The sequence below is a fragment of the Desmodus rotundus genome, chromosome 1 (genome assembly GCF_022682495.2).
Source record: "Desmodus rotundus isolate HL8 chromosome 1, HLdesRot8A.1, whole genome shotgun sequence".
Lineage (NCBI taxonomy): Eukaryota > Metazoa > Chordata > Mammalia > Chiroptera > Phyllostomidae > Desmodus > Desmodus rotundus.
The window spans coordinates 6,989,065-7,011,561 of record NC_071387.1 but is presented as its reverse complement, the minus strand read 5'-3'; positions in this window follow the sequence as shown (position 1 = coordinate 7,011,561).

The following is a 22,497-nucleotide window of genomic DNA, read 5'->3' as shown; positions in this document are numbered from 1 at the left end:
AGAGGAACAGAGGGGTGTAGACACCCTCAGTCACGGTCACCCCCAATTTGAGAGACACACTGACCCACCTAGGGACACAAAGGTACAACTAAAATACATTCTCCCCAATCCCTGTCCAAACCTCCCCCCCCAACCAACCACAATAACCCAGTTGCCTGATCCTTCCCTGCTATCACTTGCTTATATCTTCGTAAAAAGCACAGTTATCTTGAATACATATGTAGATATTGAGGATGGAGACAACAAATACAACCCCTCTCTTCTCTGACCATGGAACCAGTGAGCAGACCAGAGGACCATCCGTGAGCACTCGGTGGGCCTCCTCCTGCACCTCCTGAACTGAACCGCCCTGCCCCTTCCCTTGCAGGCAGAACCTGCGGGGCCAGAGCCTTCCTAGGAAGCCTCCACCTTGCCATCACTGGCAGCATGCAACCTCCCGCGGGCAGGAGGAGCAAAGCATTAAGTTCCTGCCCCCAAACCTGGCAATCAAGTCTCATCTCCCTTGCGGCAGCATCAGGGAGGGATGCAGACAGGGGCCAGGAGCGTTCCTCCAGGAAACGGCAGTCCACAGGGCAATGAAAGTGTCTCCATCCCCAACCTCTCCCCTGAGATGCTGTCCCAAGAAACTCATCAGAAAGTGTGAAAAGATGTGAAAGGTTTGCCCAGGTCTTCTGGGCCATCTGAATGCCTGAAAATTAGCTCTCCCTGTCAGTCAGAGCTGCCCTTGCCCCAGAGCTGTGCGAGAAGGGGTGAGATTTTGAAGGACAGGAAAAGGATAGAGATAAGAGTTGGTTGCTCCCAAGGCAATGCTCTTCCAACAGCACTCACTTATCTGCTGCTGCAAAACAAATTGCCCCCAAACACAGGGGCTTAAAGCAAGAACATCTGTCAACTCACAGCTTCCCATAGGTCTGGAATCCTATGAGGTGTGGCTTAGCTGGGCCTTCTGGGCCGGGGCCTCTCACAGGCTGCAGTCCTCTCATGGCTCAGCTGAGGAAGACCCCACATCCAGACTCGCTTGTGGGGTTGCTGGCAGCATTCAGTTCCTCAGGGGCTGTTGGCCAGAGGCCACCCTCACGCAGTGCCTTGTCGCATGGGCCCCTGCTACAGAGCAGCTTGCTCCATGAAGTGGACAAGCCGAAAGACAGAGAGAACACCAGCAAGACAGAAGTCCAGTCTTCGTGACCCTAACCCGGCAGACACACCCCACTGCTTCTGCCATATTCCATTCATTAGAAGCAAGTCCCACTCGAGGGAAGGCAGATGCACAAGAGGATAAATACCAAAGGCCACGTCAGAAGACGCCTATCACAAGCACTCTTTCTGGAAGCTCTTCTTCCGCGCCACAAGCAAGGCCCAGGAGGACCCCTGAGGCCTGTGGCTCAAAGCAGACAACATTGAGAAGGCAGGCATGGTGGGGCCAGGCTGTGAGTGTGGCGAGAGGCTACCCTGACCAGGACCAGAAAGAGGTGACCCTGGACTCAAGAGTGGGATTCTTTACATCAAAGCCTTAGACCGCCCCATCAGGGTGGATGATACAGTTAAGCAGTCATTACAAATCTCATTTCCCTTGCCACCTTTCACTATAGACCAGAAGGCTGTTACTTTTTCCCCAGCATCCCTTGCAACCATGATAGTCACATGATTCAGTTTTGGCCAATGAAATGTAGTATTCTCAATGTTTCTTGGTAAGAAGTAGCTAGCGCCATCCAACTCCCCCTCCTTCCCTCCTCGGACACACTTGCTGTCTGGAGTGGTGGCAGCCACCTTATGACCATAAGATGACAACCATACATACAAGCCTACAGCAATCAAACATCATGTACTGGCGTGAAAACCAGATACACAGATCAGTGCAACAGAATAGAGAGCCTAGAAATAAACCCACTCCTTTATGGTCAATTAGTATTTGACAAAGGGGGCAAAAACATGCAATGGGGTTAAGACAGTCTATTCAATGAGTGGTGTTGGGAAAATTAGATAGTCACATGCAAAAAAAAAAAAAAAATGAAGCTAGACCACCTTCCTACACCATACACAAGAATAAGCTCAAAATGGATTAAAGACTTAAATGTTAGGAATTGAAACCATAAAAATCTTAGAAGAAAACAGACAGTAAAGTCTCTGACATTTCTTCCTGTGGCAATATTTTTCCTGGTCTATCTCCTCAAGCCAGGGAAACAAAAAATAAACAAATGGGACCATATCAAGCTAAAAACCTTTTACACAGCAAAGGAAACCATCCATAAAGTGAAAGGCAACCCACTGAATGGGAGAACATATTCACCAGTGAGACACCTGATAAGGGGTTAGTATCCCAAATTTATAAAGAACTCAAACAACTGAACACCAAAAAACCCACAAACAATCCAATTTAAAAATGGGCAAAGGATGTGAACAGACACTTGTCCAAAGAGGACACACAGATGGCCAAGTGACACATGAGAAGACACTCAGTGTCACTAATCATCAGCGAGATGCGAATTAAAACCACCATCAGGCATCACCTCACACCTGCGAGAATGGCTATCCTCAATAAATCAACAAACAACAAGTGCTGGGGAGGATGTGGAGAAAGGGGACTCTCGTGCACTGTTGGGGGGAGTGCAGGCTGGTGCAGCCGCTGTGTGGCAGTTCCTCACAGAGTGGAACTGCCTTATGAACCGACGATCCCACTTCTGGGAATATATCCAAAGAAACCCGAGACGCTGATTTGAAAGAACATAAGCACCCCTATATTCACTGCAGTGCTATTCGCAACCGCCAAGACCTGGAAGCAGCCCAGGTGCCCACAAGCAGAAGAGTAGATAAAAAAGCTGTGGTATGTTTACACAATGGAATACTACTCGGCTGTAAAAAGGAGGACATCTTACCTTTTGTTACAGCATGGATGGACCTAGAGGGTATTACACTGAGTGAAAGAAGCCAGCCAGAGAAAGACAAATGCCACGGTTTCACTTATATGTGGAATCTAATGAGCAACACAAACAAACAAACTAGAAACAGACTCATATGCAGAGAATAGACTGACGGCTGTCAGAGGGGAGAGTGCTGGGGACTGGATTGGATCTGTGAAGGGATTGAGCAGGAGAAAAGAAACCTCAGAGAACAGACAGCAGCATGGGGCTTACAGGAGGGCAAGGGGGGTGGGGGCAGGTAGGAAGGGGGGACAAATGGTGATGGAAGGACATTAGACTCTGGGTGGTGAACACACAATATAGTATACAAATAATGTATTATAAAATGGTACACCTGAAACTTGTATGACTTTATTAACCAATGTCTCCCCGATAAACTCAATTTTTAAAAAGATGACACCCATGAGGAGAGAAAAGCTCACCTGCTAAGAATATTGAGCTAGAAAGACAGAAGGGGCCCTGGCTGGCCTGGCTCTGTAGGTTGGGCGTTGTCCCTAAAAGGGAATGGTCAAAAACAGAAAGGTTGCCAGTTCGACTCCCAGTCAGGGCACATGCCTGGGTTGCAGGTTTGGTCCCTGATCGGAACCCATCAATGTTTCTCCCTCACACTGATGCTTCTCTTCTTTTCCTCCCTCCCTCTGAAGGAAGGGAGGGAGGGAGGATGGACTTTAAAGCCATCACTGAGCGTCGGGTCAACCACAAGCAGTCACCTTTCTCCACTTCATTTCGCATGAGGAAATAGACCCCACTTTGTTCAAGCTGCTGTGTGACGAGTTCTCTGTAACCGGCACAGCCAGACACACCCTCCGTCTGGATGAGAGTGGGAGCCCACCGAGGCAAACGCGGCTTTGCAGTGAGCGCCCCTTCTGCGAGGCGACACAGCGCACTGATGCACAGATGCAGAGAAGCAGAGGCCAAGCAGGTTTTAAAGGAATGCTGTCCAATTTGGCAGGAGTGTGGGAAAATGATCATTCTTATGTGCTTTGGGCGGAAGTATCAACTGGCCTAGCCTACTCAGAGTGATTTAGCCATATCTATTATACTATGAAGTACATGAGCTCTCCGACCTAGAACCCTCGTGCCTGTAAATCTATCCTATGGAAACAATCACACGCGTGTGCAGTGTGACGAGCACAAGAACGTTCGCTGCAGCGCTGCTGAGAAGAGCAAAGCCCGGGAGCAAGGGCGACCTCCAGCAGCAGGCGCACGGTGACGTGAGCGCTGGGTGAGGTCTGCGCGGTCCGGCGGTCCGGCCGGGGGCCACTGGTCGCAAGCGGCCACTGAGCACTTGAAATGCGACCAGTCCAAACGAAGACGTGCTGTTAGTGTAGAACACACGCCGGGTTTCAGACGTTTAATATTTAAACACAATGTAAAATAGCTCAAGAATTATGTATTGTTTACACGTTGAAATGGTAATATTTTGGACCTATTAGGTTAAGTAAAATATATTACTCAAATTAATTCCACTTGTGTTATTTTCCTTTTTTTCAGTGTGGCACCAGAAAATTTAAAATTACATGTGTGGTTCACATTATATTTCTATTGGACAGGGCTATTTTAAACATGCATGGACTTCTACACAGCCTCTAGAAGAGTGAGGGAGATATGAATGCGCATTTGGAAAAATGTTCACAACATATTGCTAAGTTAATAAAGAATTTGTACAACTAAAAAAATAGTATGATTCCAAATTTGGAAAAGAAAACCAGAGAGAGTTATTTGTGTAGAAAAAATTCTTAAAGAACATATTAAACCACAAACAGTGGTTATTTGGGAGTGAAATTGGGGTCTTGCTTTTTTTTATGCTGTTATTATTTAATGTTATTGCATGTATTGCTTCTGTATTTTATATGATTTTTTAATGGGAAAGACACAAGAGTAACAGCAACAAAGTAGCAGCTGCCACATTTTGGCCACGGAACCTCATGCATTCTAAACCAGGTTTCTGAAAAATGCAGAGAGGCGGATCAGGGGAGAAAACTGCAGGCAAGCCAAATGGGATGAGGGGGCAATCCCAGGTGACAGTGACTCAAAGAAGACATCCAGCCACGACTGAGATGCCACTCCAGCCTCCTGGCCGAACCTGCCCCACTGCTTCGTGTTCCTGCCCTCCTGCTTGAGGTGGCTGGAAGCCACCACCAAGCCCTCTTGAGGGGACACAAGATATGAAGGCCCTGAGAACTGCCATTCGGCAAAACTGCATGCAGTTCACCCACATCAATGGTCTCAGTTAAGGCTTATTTGTAAACAACAGGAGTCCACCTCCAACCAGCTTAGGAGAAAACGGAGCTGGTGTTGCAGCGTCTTGCCTCTCAGGCCATCTCCAGAGCTTAAGCAGAAGGCTTAACCAGAACCGGGCTGCCTGCATCGATGAGACTTCCCAAGGCCATTGTGTCTTGCAACCTGGTGCCTCCCCTTCCTCCCACGTCCATCGAGAAGTTCTTGGCCATTCCCTGGGCCAGGTAACTGTTGCCAGGAAGTCCCTTAGTAAGCATGGCCTTGGGGGACTTCCCCTGTTTAGGTAGAGTGTGAACAGGTCTCAGTAAGAGCTCTGTGGGCTGGGTGACACTGCAGAATGTTTATGTCTCCGTGTGATTTGTTGTTGCTTTCCTCAATTCATTCTTTACTTTTCAAAGTGCCACGGTCAAGAGCCTCCCTCCTTTGCGAAGGTGGAATTGCTAGAGCACAGGAAGTCTGCAGGGCCACCTGCCCCCGATGCTTTGTCAAGGACTCCCTCTAAGGCACACGCTGTGCTCCTAGATATGCAGGCAGGTCCCATTACGACACCCGGAAGGCACCCCACCCCCAGCACGATCAGGGCGGTGCCACCTGGCTGGCTGCGGCTGCCTCACACCTCAGTCAGTCCTGCACTTTCTCGTCATCGTCATCCTCTTCTTGCATCTTTCCACATGTAATTTTTTACAACGTCATTAAGATACATTTGCATACCCTAAAATTCACCCATTGAAGGGTACAGTTCTGTGGTTTTATTATAGTTACAGAGTTGTTCAATCATTACTGCTACTTTTAGGACATGTTCACCACCCTAAAAGAAACCCCATACCCGTTAGCTGCCCGAGCCCCATCAACCCCTACCCAACAGCCACTGGGGACCACTAATGTACTTTGTGTCTCTACAGACTTGCTGTTCTAGACATTTCCTATAAGTAGAACCACAATATGTGGTCTTTTGTGACCAGTTTCTTTCACTTGGCATATTTTCAAGGTTCATCCATGTTGTACTGGGTTGGCCAAAAAGTCTGTTTAGTTTCTTCTGTAAAATAAATGACACATTTTTCATTTTCACCAATAACTTTACTGATTTGGATATTTTGAGTATGTCACCTACCTCCCCATGGTATAACACTGATTGTTCTCAATTAATGTTTCAATTTGATCGCTATCAACTTCAACTGGTCTACCTGACCATAGAACATTATCCAGAGAGAAATCTCCAGCATGAAACTTCGCAAACCACTTCTGACACGTTCGATCAGTCACAGCACCTTCTCCACGCACTGCACAAATCTTTGTGTGTTTCAGTTGCATTTTTACCTTTCTTGAAATAATAAAGCATAATATACTGAAAATGTTGGTTATTTTCTTCCATCTTCAATATTAAAATGGCTACACAAAAATTCAATTTTGATATATTTTTTAATGCACGCTGATATGACAGCTGTCATGACACAATCTAACAAAACTGTTTTGAATGAAGTTAAAGACAACTAAGTGCTACTAGAGGCATCTTATGGGAAAAACCGAACTAACTTTTTGGCCAACCCAACAGCATGCACTGACACTTCACTCCTCTTTACTGCTGAAGAACAGTCCATGTATGATATGAACACAGCACGTTTTGTTGTCTACTCATCAGCTGATAGACGTATGGTCATGTCCACTTTTTGGTATTACTGATAACGCTGCTATGAACATTCATGTACAAGTTTTTGTGTGAAATATTTTTCATTTCTCTTGGGCGTATGCCTAGCAGGGAAACTCACCTTTCCCTGAATTCTCTGGCTTCCTAGGCCACCCTTCCCTTTAATGTCCATGGAACAGCAAGGTGAGCCTTCCACCCCGCTCTCTCATGGTGCAGTGGCTCACGGACTTTCCTTGCCCTGGTATGGCAGGAATTTCTGACGGACACTTATGTGCTTTACAGACCCATCTCCTCACGAGCTGGCCCGTGGCTTCAGGGGCTTCTGCCCATCACCCCTTGCGGCCTGTCACCTCTTCTCCAGTATACTGTGGCTCTCCCCAAATGTGGACACAGGCACCTCCTAATTCTTCCAAAGCACAGCTAGAACTGTAGCCCTCAGAATTTTCCTGAAACCTGGGGTGGCACAGAGCTGATGGGCAACATTAAGACCAGATGTTCACAGAAAACTGAGGGAGGGTCCCCTGCCGGAGGCAGAATGCAGCCAGATTCTCTCCTCTCCCCCCAGGAGGGCAGATAAGTCATGTCTTCCCTCCATCCACAGCTTGGTGTAGGCACAGATTAAGGCCTGGCCAATGTGTTCTCCATTTCCCCCCTCTCTACTCTCCTCGGTAATCTGACCTTGGGTCCTCCAGGCCCAGGGTGGAGGTGAGGAAAGCCAGGTAAGGGGAGCAAGAAAGCTATTACCTGACTGTTCTGTCAGGAGCTGCCGTCATGCTCTCCAGGCCTGGCAGGAGTTCAAAGCTGAGTTTCTTTCTCGGCTCTTTACATGGGTTCTTCAAAGACTTTTAATCACAGGGTTTCTCCCTGTAGTTCTCTGGGCCCAGGCACATGCACCTCTCTTCTGGCTGCGAGCGCGCTCCTCCCTCAGCTCAGAGGGACAGCTCTGCTCTACTGTGGTGTCCAGGCCTCCGCACAGCCCTGCTGGTCCACGAGAAGCATCAATGTATCCTCAGCCACAACGGAGCATGAGAGTGAAAGCCCCTCCCACAGGCAGCTTCCAGCAGCCAATCAGCTCACCTTAGCCCTTTGGTTCCAGCAGCCAATCAGCCCATATGGGCCCTTTAGATGTCCAGCTGGGATTCAGACACAACTGCACTCTGGGCCATAACTTCAGGGGCTGCATATTAAGCTCTCCAGGTGGTTCTATTGAAACCTCCTTCACTAGCTTCAGGTAAGAGACAGGTACCCCCAGACTCTCCCACATCACCATCACACCAACAGCTCTCTCCAAAAGTCATTCCACAAATTCTCTTCTGGTAGCCACTCTCCTGCCCCTTTCCTATGTTTGGTGTGGTGAGAGGTTAGAAGGCTGTCTAACGAGTTTCTCACTAAAAACTCCACGCAGGTCCCACAGGGTGGCTGGACTCCTAATTCCTACTGGAATGTGATGTCCATCACTTGGGGTGTGGCCAAAACCATCACTTCAACACTGGCATTCCATAACACTGCTGTTGGAATGGCCACGTGAGAACCGCAACTACTGGGAAAAACTGCTGACAATGTCCGGATAGAGCAAGTAAGCTACTGTCAGGGGAAAGGATGACAGCTTGTCAGTGGACATCTCATTTACCACACTGAATGTGAAGTAGAAAACAATTAAGGGCTCTGAGGGGAAATTCCACACCCAGCAACATTATACTCATGTGAGAAGACAAAAGACAAAAGAAAATTTCAGACCTGTATCACCAATATATCCTTTCTGGAAAAGGGATCTGAAGAAGCATGTAGTCAAGATAAAGACTTTATAAAGCGTGGTCTGCAAGAAGCATGAGTAGGAATCCAAACCTGTTAAGCCTTTTCCTTTTTGATGGCCCAGGCACATTTTATTGGTTTTCTTGAAGAATTCTTAAGCTTATAGATAATTCTAATTAATGATTGACATGTGAATTTTTATGCAATCTTTCAAAAAGGATTCTTGAAATATAAGACATATACACTAAAAAATTAATAATAATGCATCATTTAATGCATATGTTGATTTAATAATGTTTCCAAAGTGTGGATGGTAACAAAAGGCACACTAGAACATTCTAAAGGCCAAATCTTGTTTGGAGATTATAGATACTTTAAATTTTTGACATTGTTGCGCTAGCTGGTATAGCTCAGTGGATTGAGTGTGGGCTGCAAAACAAAGGTCCATGAGTTCGATTCCCAGTCAGGGCACATGCCTGGGTTGTGGGCCATGTCCCCAGTAGGGGGCACATGAAAGGTAACCACACATTGATGTTTCTCTCCCTCTTTTTCTCCCTTCCTTTCCCTCTCTCTAAAGCTAAATAGCAAAACCTTAAAAAGATAAAATAAAATAAAATTTTGACATTGTTATTAGCAACATAATTTTAAATGTTTGTTAATTTTTTTTAATGTTATCCACTTACTAAGGTCTGCTTTATGACCTGAATTCATAATTTTGCTGGCGAAAAAGTATATAGAACTGCCCAAAACGAAAGAAAAAAATATCAAGCCAGTAAAAGTCAGTTAAAGAAAGAGAAAACTACAAAAGTAAAAGAAACGGGAAGTAACACAAGATATCAAAAACAAGACCAATTAATTGACACCTGTGAGGTTGTAATGATTAAGCTTTATTAAAAGACAAAGATTCTCGGATTGGGCGAAAAAGAAAAATCTAGCCCTATTCTTGGTTCAGTTACCTCCTGCTGAGAGACAAACCATCCCAAAACTTCGTGACTTAAAACATCACTGAATTGTTATTTCTCAGGAAGGGCTGGGTGGGGTCATTCATTCTGCTGCACTTTGTGGGGCGCTGTGCCGGGCTGCCCAGCCCAAGAAGATGTCACTCTTGTGCATGCGTAGCACCGCCCACTGCGTCTCCCCTCGGCCTCTCGGTCTCTAAGAGCGATGTTGTTCTGTATCATCGAAGGACTTGAACATCCTCCAAGCATGGCGGCGGACTTCCTCAAACTCAAGCGGAAGTTACCAGCCTCTTATTTAAAGGCTAGGCTGGCCCTGGCAAAACGTCACTTCCTCCGCTTCCTATTGGTCAAAGCAAGACCGAAGAGCAAGGAAATAAACTCCTCCCCCTGGTGGGTGGAGCGACCTGTGCTTGCAGGGCAGGAAAGAATTGTCATAAATTCTCTGGAGGCTGTCTACCTCCATTGTGCTTTACAAGAGATCCACGTCAAGTTCTGTAATTATGAAAGATTTAAAGTAGATAAATATATTTCAGGAAAGTTCAAATAGAATGAAGAGAATGTGATAGTGTTCATATTTTTAAGGGCATAATTCAAGTGAAAAAGCATGAAATGAAACTGTGGGGTATTTTTTAACTGATGAAACAAATGTATATTCACCGAGAAAATATTGTAATATTTATTGAACACTTACATAGACAATGCTATTCATCTCACAACAATTCTGGGAGGTAAATGCTATTCTTCACCCCATTTCACAGATAAGGAGCCCGAGGCTGAAGAGAGATTAAGTAAATCATCCAAACCCACATGTTTTGTGAGGGGAAGCACCCAGATTTAAACACAGGTGACCTAACACCAGAGTTCCTGCTCTTACTCACTGAGGAATTGATTAAGAATCTGAATCAGACTCGCGGATAAATACACTGAAAAAAATATAGTATAGAGCAAAAACGGAAATATGAGGGGACTTTCACAAAATCACAACCAGATTAGGGAATTTTAGAACATCTGTCGCAGAACTGAACAGATCAAATATTTTAAAAATAACACAGGCTGTCTAAATAATAAAATTAACAAGACTGTTTTAGTACATCTAGACAGCAGTGGAACGGGGGATATCCTTTCCCCAAATGCTCACGGAGCATAAAGTCAAATTGATTAAGTAATGAGTCTCAAACTAAGCTTCAATAAATTCCAAACAGTAGAAACTACAATTTCTACAAATCAATAATAAAAAGACAAATGACCGAGTAGAAAAATGGGAAAGGATAGGAAGGGGCAATTTACAAATGAGGACGTATAAATGGCCCAAAATAGATAAAACGGTGTAAAAGCCTCATACTAGCAAATGTGGAGCTTGAAATCAAATCAACAAGATACTTTTTTTGTTTACATAATAGACTGGGAAAATTGAAAAACATCAGTTGCTGGTAAGAGGGTAGGGAAGGACTTTTGTATTGCGCTGGTAGAATATAAACTGATGTGGCCATTGTAAAGAACAATTTAGAAGTATCAATGAACAGTTTAAGCATACGTGACTACTTCATGGAGCAACTCAGTTTGCGAAATCTACAGTGAACTTCTGCTGCTGGCCAAGATAAAGTTGCTACAGCAATCTCTCTCGCTGATTGCAACAAAATACAAAAGGCAACTAAGAACTAAAAATAGCAAGTGGATTGGCAAAAATGGCCAAAACTTGAAAGAACTCTTATGGGGTATGTTTCCAGGGTTTTGTGCTGCTTTCATCATTGGAGGGTGGCCCCAATACAAAACTATTCAGCAGTGCAGACAGCAAACACTCCAAGGGAAACCCATTTTCCTGGACAGAGAATTGGAATAAGAGGCCTCTGTGAGTCGGAGAGTGTGGGGTCTCTCTTTTTCTCTTTTCTCTCTTTCGACCTTTTCTGAGAACAGAAAAACAATAATTAATGAAATCAAAAGCTGATTCTTGGACAAGATAAATACTATTAGAACCTATGTGTGAGCCAAAGCCATACTCATTTATGACCTCAAATGCTTCTATTAACCAGAAAGATTACAAATAAGTGAATCAAACATTAAACTCAAAGAGTTAAAAGAAGAAAAACAAAAATAAGTAGGAGGAAATAATCAGTAAATATAAAAGCAGCGACTGCCTGAGCTTGACTCTCAGCTCCACCACTGGGTAGCTGTGTGTCCTTAGTCAAGTCACTTAGGAGTTTTGCGATTCAGTTTCTCCATCTGTAAAATGAGATAGCACAGTGCCTAACTTCCAAAGTTGCTGTGAAGATTGAGTGAGTCAGTAGAGTTTGGAATAGTACTCAGCACACAGTAAACACTATAAATGGTTGCTATTGTATTTCTCTACTGCTAACGTTGCCATTCAATTTCTGGCCAGTGTCATGAAGAAAACAAAGAAACAAAGCACAGAAATATATCATGACTAAGCTGGAATTTCTAAATAAGAGTAATACAAACATTTAAAAATGATAAGTGAATATTGTGTATCACTTTATGCTAATAAACCAACTGTTCTAAGTAAACAGATATTTACTCCAGGAAAATATACATGACTTAAATGGACTCAATAGGAAGAAATCAGAAAAGACTAATAATGTAGCAAGTAAGTTTAAGACAATTGTCAAAGGCCCTAGGACCAGATGGTTTTACAGATGAATAAGTAAAACATTTTAAGAAGAGCTACTGCCTAAATTCTCTCCCAAAACTGCAAAGCACTGAAGTGCACTAAAATACATGGAAAATTTCCAGTTCATTTTATGAGTCTGTGTAACGCTGATACCAAAAGCAAATAAAGCACAAAAATGAAAACTTTGTTGAAAAATCACACCTAGATACATCAGCAAATGCAAATATATCAGCAAATAAAATATCTAAATAATCGAGCAGCAAATTAAAAACTCAAGTAAAAAGAGTAATACATCATTACCAGGTTTATTCTTGGAAAGCAAGGTTAGTTTAACTCAAGCATGTGGGTTTTGGAAGCAAACTGCCAGGTTTTGAATCTGGCTTCACCACGTACCAAAAACCGACTGAGTGACCCAGATAAGTAGTGTGATCTCTCTGTGGTTGTTTTCTAGTTTGTAAAATGTAAATAATAACATCTACTTCATAGGAATGCAAGAATTAAATTAAAATAATTCATTTGAAGAACTTAGCCAAGTATGTGGTACATAGCAAGCACTTGACAATGGCTAGATATTAATAATAATTTTTAATATAATTGTAAAACCCCTTGATAATGCAGTTGGCTTGAGCTCTCCACTCAGTTCAAGTTTTTGAATAGGGTCAACTAAATGTCTTCGTTTTTGAATGGGAAGCGTGGAGAGGGAGGCAGAGCAGGGCAGGAAACTCAAGGAGCAAGGGTCACAGGGCACGTCCCCATGTTCCCAGCATTCTTCCAACCCAATTTCCCTAGATTGCTTTGAGATAATTAGTATCAAATAACCTATGGATTGCTAGAATTGCTGCTCCTGTCCTACAGTCTTAGCCATGCTCAGAACTCAGAATGGTCCCCAGGGATATCTGAATCATAACAGAAATCCACCACCAGGAGGCAGCAAACTACAGCCAATGCTGGGGCACATTGGATGCCACAGCCAGACCCGGGGAGCACCTGGCCTGCGGGCCGCTCAGTTTCACCCTGTCTATTCCATAATCGTGCAGTCCGGAGTTTACTCCGTGGAATACCTTTAACCACATGCATTGCATTGTGGTGGAGTTTCACTACGCAAATTTAAAAACAGAAAGTGATATGACCAACTTCATAAATATCTAAAAATCATTTACTCAAATTCAACTTCCATTTCTCTCTTTACAGAAAACTCTTAGTGAACCAGAAATGCAAGAAAATAGTCTTACCATGATAAAAAAAAAAAAAAAAAAACCTATTTGTTCTGGAGCTCACAGCAAACATCGTGCTCACTGGTGACACATCAGCACAGCACCGCACACATGACCCTGTTAGAACATGGTTCCAGGAGATGTTGAACAGTCAGGCATTAAAAAGGAAAAAGGTAGATGGTTGAGTCAGTTGAAGATATGTTAGTTAGTCTTGGACATCCAGAAGGCATCCAATTTTCTGATTCTTGCTGAATTAAAGAAACGATTTTGTCTTTGTTTAACCCAGCATATTCTAAAGTTATTTGGACCCAGAACATTTTTTTCTCTCAATAAAACTATTAGCATCCTGTTGACCAGTGTCCTTTTGATGTTAGTTAGTTTGGAGACGTCACTTTAGAGTCCTCCACTTCACAAGAACCTGCTGTCGCGGCGGTGACTTATCCCGACTCCGAAGGTGTCAGCGAAGAGACTAAGGCAGCAACAAGAAAGGAGGGGAATACCTATCGGCAAGGCAGAGACAAAATGATTATTTTGCAGGTAATGTGTTTGTCCACCCAGAGAAGCCAAGTGGACAAACTGAAAAACCACAAAGGCTAATCAGAGTGCTGAATAAAGAGAGTGATGCAAGGTGACAAATATACCAAGACCAGTGTCTATCCTGTACACCAGCCATAACAAGTTAGAAAGCATTGCGGGTAGGGGGACATATACTCAGCAAAATATGCACAAAACACATATGCTGAAGGAAATTTAAAAAAAAACAAAGACTTAAGTCAATGGAGAAATGGACTGTGTTCTTGGACTATATTGCAAAATTGTCCATTTTCCCTCAAGTAATCTATAAAATTGATGCAATTTCAATAAAATCTCCACAGGGATTTTTTTTTTTATCTTGAGAAACTGATTCTGTGGTTCCTCTAGAAGAGTGAGGGCACAGAATGGTCCCTGATGGCCCAAGATATGGCTGGGGTTCAGAAAGTCACCTCTGAGAGGAAGCATGTGGGTGCCTGGGTACCCCAAAGATGCCTCCATCCTGACATCACTCATGGTCTTCACAGGCACTTCCAACTCCACTTAAAAATACCGGACACAGCGTCCTCCCCTACTAGCCTGGTCCTTCTCCTAGTGTCCCCTAGTCCAGAAAGGCACCATCCTATTTCCAGTCACGCAGGTCAGAAGCTGGAGGTCCCCGACCCCTTTGCTCTCTCCCATCCTACACATCCAACTGACATGAAGTCTAATCGATTTTTATCTCCTATATACTTCTCAAATCTGTCCCCTTTTGCCCATCTCTGTTGCCAACACCCTAGTTTAAGGAATGGTTCTCTCTTGCCTGGACCTCTCCGACAGCCCCTTTGTGGGCACCTGCCAGTATTTGTCACGTTGTAGTAGTGACCTTCAGCAAATGCAAAACTGGTCAAGTCACTCCCCTTCCAAAATCTCCCACAAGACGTTGAGGCTCTGCATGGTCTGGCCACTGCCTACCTCACCAGCCACTACCTCACCATCACCAGTAGATGGTGATGACCATCTACTTCGTTCCTTGTCCTCTGGACCCCTGACCCAATGCCTCCCTCCACCTCCTGGAGCACACACCTGCCGTCCTGCCTCGGCATCCGGGCACATATCTCTGCCTCCTCCTCCCTGGCTGCTGTGCCAGGGCCACTGTATTGCACAAAACAGGAATGCAATGATTTCTACGGCAGCGATGCCCCCTAGAGTTGTGCAGCAGGAGCAGCACTTACCACCCTGCCTTCTTCCGATTAATGTTGACTCACCCTTCAGAGCTCGGCTCAACACTAATTCACCAGGGAAGTCCCCGCCCTCCATGGGACCAGATCAGCTGCCTGCTGCTTGCTTTTATTGTTGCCAGTTCTGTGCAGCACTTACCACAATGCTAAACATACTGTTTATTGTGTAATAACTTTAAGGCAGCTTTATTGAGATATAATCTGTATGTAGTTAAATCATGCCCCCTAGAGTCAATCCCCTCCCTGACCCAAGGCCCCGGAATCACTGATCTGGCTTCTGCAGCTACAGTTTTGCCTTTCACGTAACGTCATATAAATGGAATCTATAGAATGCAGCCTTTGAGTCTGGTTTCTTTCATTTCATTGTTGTGTAATAATCTAGCGTGTGTCTTCCTGGCCAGAATGTAAAGCGGTGTACGGGGAGGAGCCATGCCTGACCCAGTAACTACTGTATCACCATAGCCTACCTCGGTGTTTCTCAACCTTTTTTTTTTTTCATTACTGATCTTCTAAGGAGAAAATTTTAATTTAATTTTAATTCTCCCTGATGAGAGAAATTAAATTCTAAGGACTAAGGTGTTGTTGAGTAGGGTTGAGCTTTGGAGGGTCACAAAACACTGTAATAGCTAAATATTTTTTTACCCTTCAAGAATGAATTTTCATCCCTGGAAGGTGGTATCACCCGCAATGAAGCATGCATGGTTTAGCACCTAGTAGGTGCTCAACACATGTGTGCAGATTAATGAGTGAACACTTACAGACATTGCCATGTGGTAACACCTCCCAAAGGAGCCAGCTCATCTCATTGGAAGGCACTGCTGGGTTTCAGGCCAGGCTAGGAGTGACTATGCCCCCATATGTGAAAACTCCCTCCTTCTCTTGAAAACCCCACTAGTAACCGCCGAGCACCATGCCAGTGGCTTCAGAAGTGGGGCCCAGCATCCATGTACTTAGGACATAATCAAATTTGTGCTTTTGAAACAGATGGAAGGAGAACAGCCAATAAGAGGCAAGACATGACGGTTGTTTGAACTTGACTGGTGGCAGTGGGGATAGACACAAATGGATGTCCTTGAGAATGACTTAAAGTAGAATCCACACACTTGGTGGTGAGTTATAGAAAAGGGGAAGAAGGTGGACATCCATGTTTCTAACCTGGGCATCTGGGGAAATGGCGGTGCCATTTACTGAGTTCAGATCCCCTGTTAGAGGGGGCTGACAGTGGTGTGAAGGTCAGTAATGGACTCTTAAGGTTCAAGTGGCTTTGGGTTATCCAAGTGCAATGCCTAGTTGGCTATTGCATACCCAGGTGAGATGCTTAAGAGAGCCCTCTGAGCTAAAAGCAAAGATGCGGCAATGGTCAGTGTAGATGGTGACCCAGGCCATGGGCGTGAATAACCTCTTCGGAGAGTGTGGAGCATGAGAAGAAAAGATGGCGCCGGGCAGGCGCATGGAGAACAGCCGGAGGAGGAGGCACGGCATGGGAGTGAAATTGACCATCACTCCTGAGTTAACATCTAGGTTGTATTAAGCTTTTTTGTCATTGTTATTGGGTTCTGTTTTGTTTTGTTTTTGCTGCTATAAACAGCACTGTCATTAATATCTTTGTGCAGAATATCTGTGCGCAAAGATATTTCTGTGTTTAGGATTGTTTTCTCAGGATAAATTCTTAGAAGAAAAATTGCTAAAGGATAAGAACATTTATATCTAGTGAGGTATTCTGCTACATGCCTTCCAAAAGGGTATCAACATGCCTTCTGGTCACCTATGAGAGTGTGTGCCTATCAATACATGCATCTTCAGTCACGTTCTTAATCAGTGCTATTTTGATAGGGGAGGGAAGCTGGAGAGGGGTGAGAGGGATTCTGGACAGAATCCACAAGATTTGGTGATTGATGGGACACAGAGGAACAACAACAGAGAAGTCAAGGATGAGTCTTAGCTTGTGCACTCCAGCTCCTGAGTGGATGCCAAGGTGGGCCATTCGGAGGAGTGACTGGTTTGGCATAAAGGTGATGAGTTCATTTACAGCTTCTTTGAGTTTGAGGGACACCTGAGGCATCCAGAAGGTCAGATGTCAAAGGTTAATGTGTTTGTAGGTCTGAAGCTCAGAAGAGACTTGGGTTCCAGAAGGGTGGGCTGCAATAGCAGTGTCTGATCTGGAAGTGGAGTGGAACATTCAGAGCTGGGGACACCTTTCAGGCCACCCCAGGACCCTGCATCCCATCCTCCTGCTCACCTCTGATACCAGCTGCAGCTGCAATGGACAGTTCCATGCAAGTGCGCACAGCCCGCACTCAGCCTGGAAATGCAGGGAGTCAGCTCCCCTGCAGACATCTCCGCCCAGCGGAGACAGGAGCCAGTGGGTCAGTGCTCTGTCCCCATCCTTGGGGAGATAATTTTTGGGGGTGTCGGGAGCGGTGTTGTGCAAACTTCACAGAGGCCCTGCAGGAGTCAGTTCAGCCCCTGCTGCCAACAGCTGCAGTCTCGGTAACACCGCCTCCCAGTGCCTTCCCCTCACCTCCCTGCCCCATCACTCCTGGGGTCACAGCCCAAATACGCTACCCACACCCGAGTCCCTGCCTCAGACTGCCCTGCAGGAGGCTGCAGGATGCCCCGGCCTCCTCATCCTTGCATCCCTGCAGGGCAGATGTGTTGCTGGGCCAGGACGCTACTCCTCTGGTGGGGCCAGCTCTTTTGGGGGAAGGCGAACAGCTAGAAAAACACTCAGTCTAAGCTGGCGAGGTCTGTCTGCTCATTCCTACAATCCCGACCCTGAGCCCTCTCCACAGAGCCAGGGTCTTTACGAAACAATCTCCTGGAGGGTGTGCGGCCTGGCTACTGCAGACAGTTGACGGTGGAGGGTGGAAGGCAGGTCTCTAGTCCAGGATGATGCTCCGAAGACAATCGATGTACCTGCCTTCCTCCTTCCTCTGTATTGCCCCCCAAGCCAGGGAGCAGCCCTTACGCAAACCCAGGAGGGCCCTCCACCATCATCTGAATGTCTTCCCACACACCCCCATCCCCCAACCCCCACCTCATAGGCTCAAGCCATTCACTTGTCCTGGATCAACTGCAACAGCGCCACCTTCAGGACATCATGGAGAAACGTATCTCCTGAACCCTACAGGGTGCCTGGATTAGTCTTTTCGGCTGGGAGGTGGGATGGCAGGGGTGAGGAGTGTCTACCATTGCAAGGTGATGCCATTGGGCACTTCACCTCTCTGAGCCCTGATGTCAAGTGAACTTGGCAATCCCTCCTGGGGTGGCTATGAGGATGGAGTGAGATAATCACACAACACACCTAGAAATTGCCTGGTACCTAGCAATGGCTCGGTGACCAGTTCCAACATTGGATGACATACTTGTTTGCCTGGTTTGCAAAATCCCTAAACGACCAACAATGTGCGGGGCTTATGAAGTTACAGAAGTTCCTTGGCCCCCTTTTCTGTCGTTCTTTGCTTTTTTGCCTTGGCCCTCAGAGGCACAGAATTCGATGGTTCACCATCATCATTTCAACTCACAGCCATTGTGGCCACACCTGATTCCCCTCGTGTTTTTGTTTGCTTTGTTTTTGTCTCTTTCATCCCCCTTCTTGGACCCCCTCCCTTCCTCCACCCCCCACCCCCAGCAAACATTCTTTTGTGTTCAATGTGTGAAATCTGTGTGTTACCATGAAAATATATACTTATATATGTTGTAGCGTATTTAAGCAGTATTTGCCAGGCATCTTCGTTTGGCATTACATTTTTATAGTCTGCCTGTGTTAATGCGCATCGTTCTAATTCATTCCAACGAACCGCTGCCTGGTGTTCATCATTTGCATATGCCCCTGTGATTTATCTACTCCTTTATGAGTAGGCATCCTGATTGTTTCCACCCCTTGGCTATTCCCAATAAATACTTCGAGGAATATCCTTGGGCAAGTGTCTTTGTCTACCTGTGTGAGAGATGCTCCAGAGTCTGTGCCCGGAGGTGGGATGGCTGGTGTGTGGGGCATATGCCCTCCACTGTGGCCCCGCCAGTTCACACTCCTGCTAGAACAAGGGCTCCTGGGCCCCCATGTCCTCACCTCGATGTGCCCATCTGATGCTTAGAAAGTAGAGCTCACTGTTCCCCACCTCTCCTTTTCTTCCCTGGCTGTCCTGCCTGGATGGCCACAGAAGGAAGTGATGTGGCCTCCTACATGCTAAGTACTCCATCACCTTTTAAAACAAGTGGCTCCAATGGCTGGGTGACCCCACACCTCATCACTGGCTGTTGTATGTGCACAAAGCACCAACTTGGTCACAGCCAGCTGGGCAAGGGATGGTGCGGGAGCCTAAACACGTACCCAGATGTGTGGCCAGCCCAAAGATGGCCCTAGAAATTCTGTCCATACTGAGGAGCCAAACCGACCCACCCACTGCAACTTGCATGCCCACCCCTGCTCTCTAGGAAGCGGAAACGTGTGGCAAACAGCAGCGATGTGGGTGAGTTGGTTTGGGCTGCTGTCCTGACCCCTGTGAGCAATTTGCTTGGTTTCTGAGGCATGTGGGGCCACTGTGGTGTAGGGCAGACTAGGGTGTGGGTCTGGGTGTCAGTGTCCCCTTCAAGCTCACATTTCTCCAAATCTCTGGAGTGCTTTTGCATCTGGGTTTTCAGAGTCACAGGCTCTGAAGTCAGAATGTCCTGCTTCAAGTCCCCACTTAGCCACCTCACGGGACTCTTGTAGATGACAGAGACATAGTACCTGGGAAGGTCTCAGCAGAGTTCCAGGCATATGCTAAGCCCCCCAAATGACCATCTATTAATAGTCACTGTCCCTAACAAAGGAAATACATTTCCACTTCACAAATAATAAAAGTGACTCTCAGAGATGCTGAGCCACTTGCATGAGAGAAGAGTTCAAACTCAGGTCTGTCTGACTATTGGTTTCTATCTTCCGAGGTGGCCTGACTTCAGAGACTCCCATCGTCTGCCAGAACCTCGGGCTGAGTCCAGCCCCGTATGATGGGCCTCCAGGTCCTAGAGTCCTCCCCAGGGTGGGCAACAGGCCGCCGGGCCATCTTGGCAGGAGTCCCTCAGGGAGTGGGAAGCCCAGGGCAAGCCCAGACCCAGGCCGGACTCTGAGAGCCTCCCAGGTGCTGGGGAAGGTGGCTGCCTGGCGTTTCTCCAAGCATGTTGAGAGCCAACCCAAGGGAAACCCTGATTCTGTCAGTGCCAGCACGCCTGGGGCACAAGCATTGGAGACATTAAATATTAAACGTGTCGGCTGGCTTCCAAGCTTGGTAATTAAAACTCTTATTTCATATTTTACACAGGATGGACAGGGAGGTCATGGGGCTGCTCTAAGAGGTTTCCGAGCTTCCTTGTTCACCGATGAAGTGGCTCTTCTGAGGAAAACTTTCCTCTCACTTGGGACCCGTGCTGCCCTATTAATAAAGTGATTTCCTGGGAGGGCAGGAAGGGGAGGTCAGGAGGTGTCCAGGGCAGGACTCCCGGCAGGGTCTCAGACGTTCTTTCTACTTCTCCAGAATGGAGAAGGTGTTCCCCAGAGCCTGCAGAGGGCTGGGCCTCAGGCCCCTCACCCCTGCTGCCATGGCAGCCTGGAACCCAGATGGCTCCTGATATAGGGAGACAGGGCAGCGCCGAGACTGGACTGCAGGGAGGGCCACAGGGAGGGGGAGCCGTCCCTTAGCTTCTGGCGCCATCTGCTGATGATGTGCTGAACTGCAGCTCTCCCTGAGGCCAGCAGGAGACCAAGTTTAAGCTCTGGGCCTGGGGGGAAAGAAAGGGCATCAAGGAAAATCAGGCCTGGTGCTTTGGGAAACACTTTAAAAATCACACTTTAAATTTGTGTTCATTCTGTTAGTCTCCAGGGCCAAGGAGTAAATAAGACTCAGACTTGGATCTCCGGGGACCCGACCTGGCAGGATAACCAGGATGTGCGTGGGAACCATGGTGGCCCGTCGCTTGAGCGCTAAGTGTGGGCTGAGCACCGGACGGCGGGACTTACGTGAGTTATCACACGTGGGGGCTGCACTCAGGCTGAAAGAGGCCCCCAAAGTCCTGAGACGCTCTTAAGGACAACAGGCATCTGGTGTCAGGACTTACTGCAAAGCTCTAGTAGGAAGACAGGATGGCCCAGCACAGGGGTAGACACAGAGACGGGCGAGGCAGAAGGAGAGCCCCGATCCTCGCACACCCGGACACACAAGAAACGCAGAGCAGTGGGGAAAGGAGAGAGTTTTCAATAGGTACTGTTGAGACAATTGGGTCTCCAGCAGGGAAACCAGTGGGACCTCTAATTTCACCATCTGCAACCATCCAAATGGTGTGCAGGCCTCAGGTGGAGCTGGAACCAGGAGCTGAAGAACTGTTGGGAAACCAGTGGCTCCTCTGTCCCCTCCTGACATTTACTGAGCACATGTTGGGCGCTGGGCCCTGTACTCAGGGCTTTCTGGCACTTCATTGAGTCCCTACAATATTCCTCTCAGGCCAGTATTATTATCCCCATTTTATAGGGAAGGAAACTGAGGCTCAGGGATTAAGTACTTTGTCCAGATATACAATGCATAGAAGGTGGGGCTGGGATTTGAACCCAAGTAGGGAAGTTCCAGAGCCCACTGTGTTACAGTACCCCTTCTACAAACAAGAAGTTCACTGTGGCGTGGACTGGAGATTGGGGGATCTGGAGGGTGAAGGGTGCATGGGGGACTGGGAGGTAGACCTGAAGAGGTGGGTAGAACCAGGCTGTCAAGGGCCTTGAACTCACCAAAGGAGCTTACCCTTCTTCTCCAGAAGGGTTGGGAGGGCAGGGAGTGACATTTGCTCCTTTGCAGCAAATTCCCCAGTCACCACTCAGGACCCCGGGCCAGCAGTTTTGAGAGGACTATTCAGACACAGGCCGATTCCCTTCCAGCCTTAATCATTATTTCTTACATCTTCCCTGCCCAGGTCATGTCCAGAGCTGGCCTTGCTGGATGCCACATCAGGATGAAGCGGAGAGTCAGGAGGTAGGTTAGCCATATTAGTTAGAATGTTCTGGTTGCAAAAAACCCCAGAAATCCACTTGAACTGGCTAATGACCCCAAAGTGGAATTCCACGTTTCAAACGGTGAATATCAGCAATGCCACCAGGTCCTGGGAGGGCCTGGGATCTGAATTAGAGACCCAGTGGGATATGAGGGGTCCTCCTCTTCTTTCTGCACCTCTCACCCCTTCCTTTCTTTCACCATCTGGGTCTGCAAGGTCACTCCTCTCTGCTGTGGCCACCGTCCCCACCTCCCCAGCCACTGATGCACAGGTGAGTCACGGGTCTCAGTCCCACACCTGCAGCTCCATCTGATGCTTGACCCCCCAGAATCCCACACCTACGCACCTCCCAGACAAGGCCATCTGGACATCCC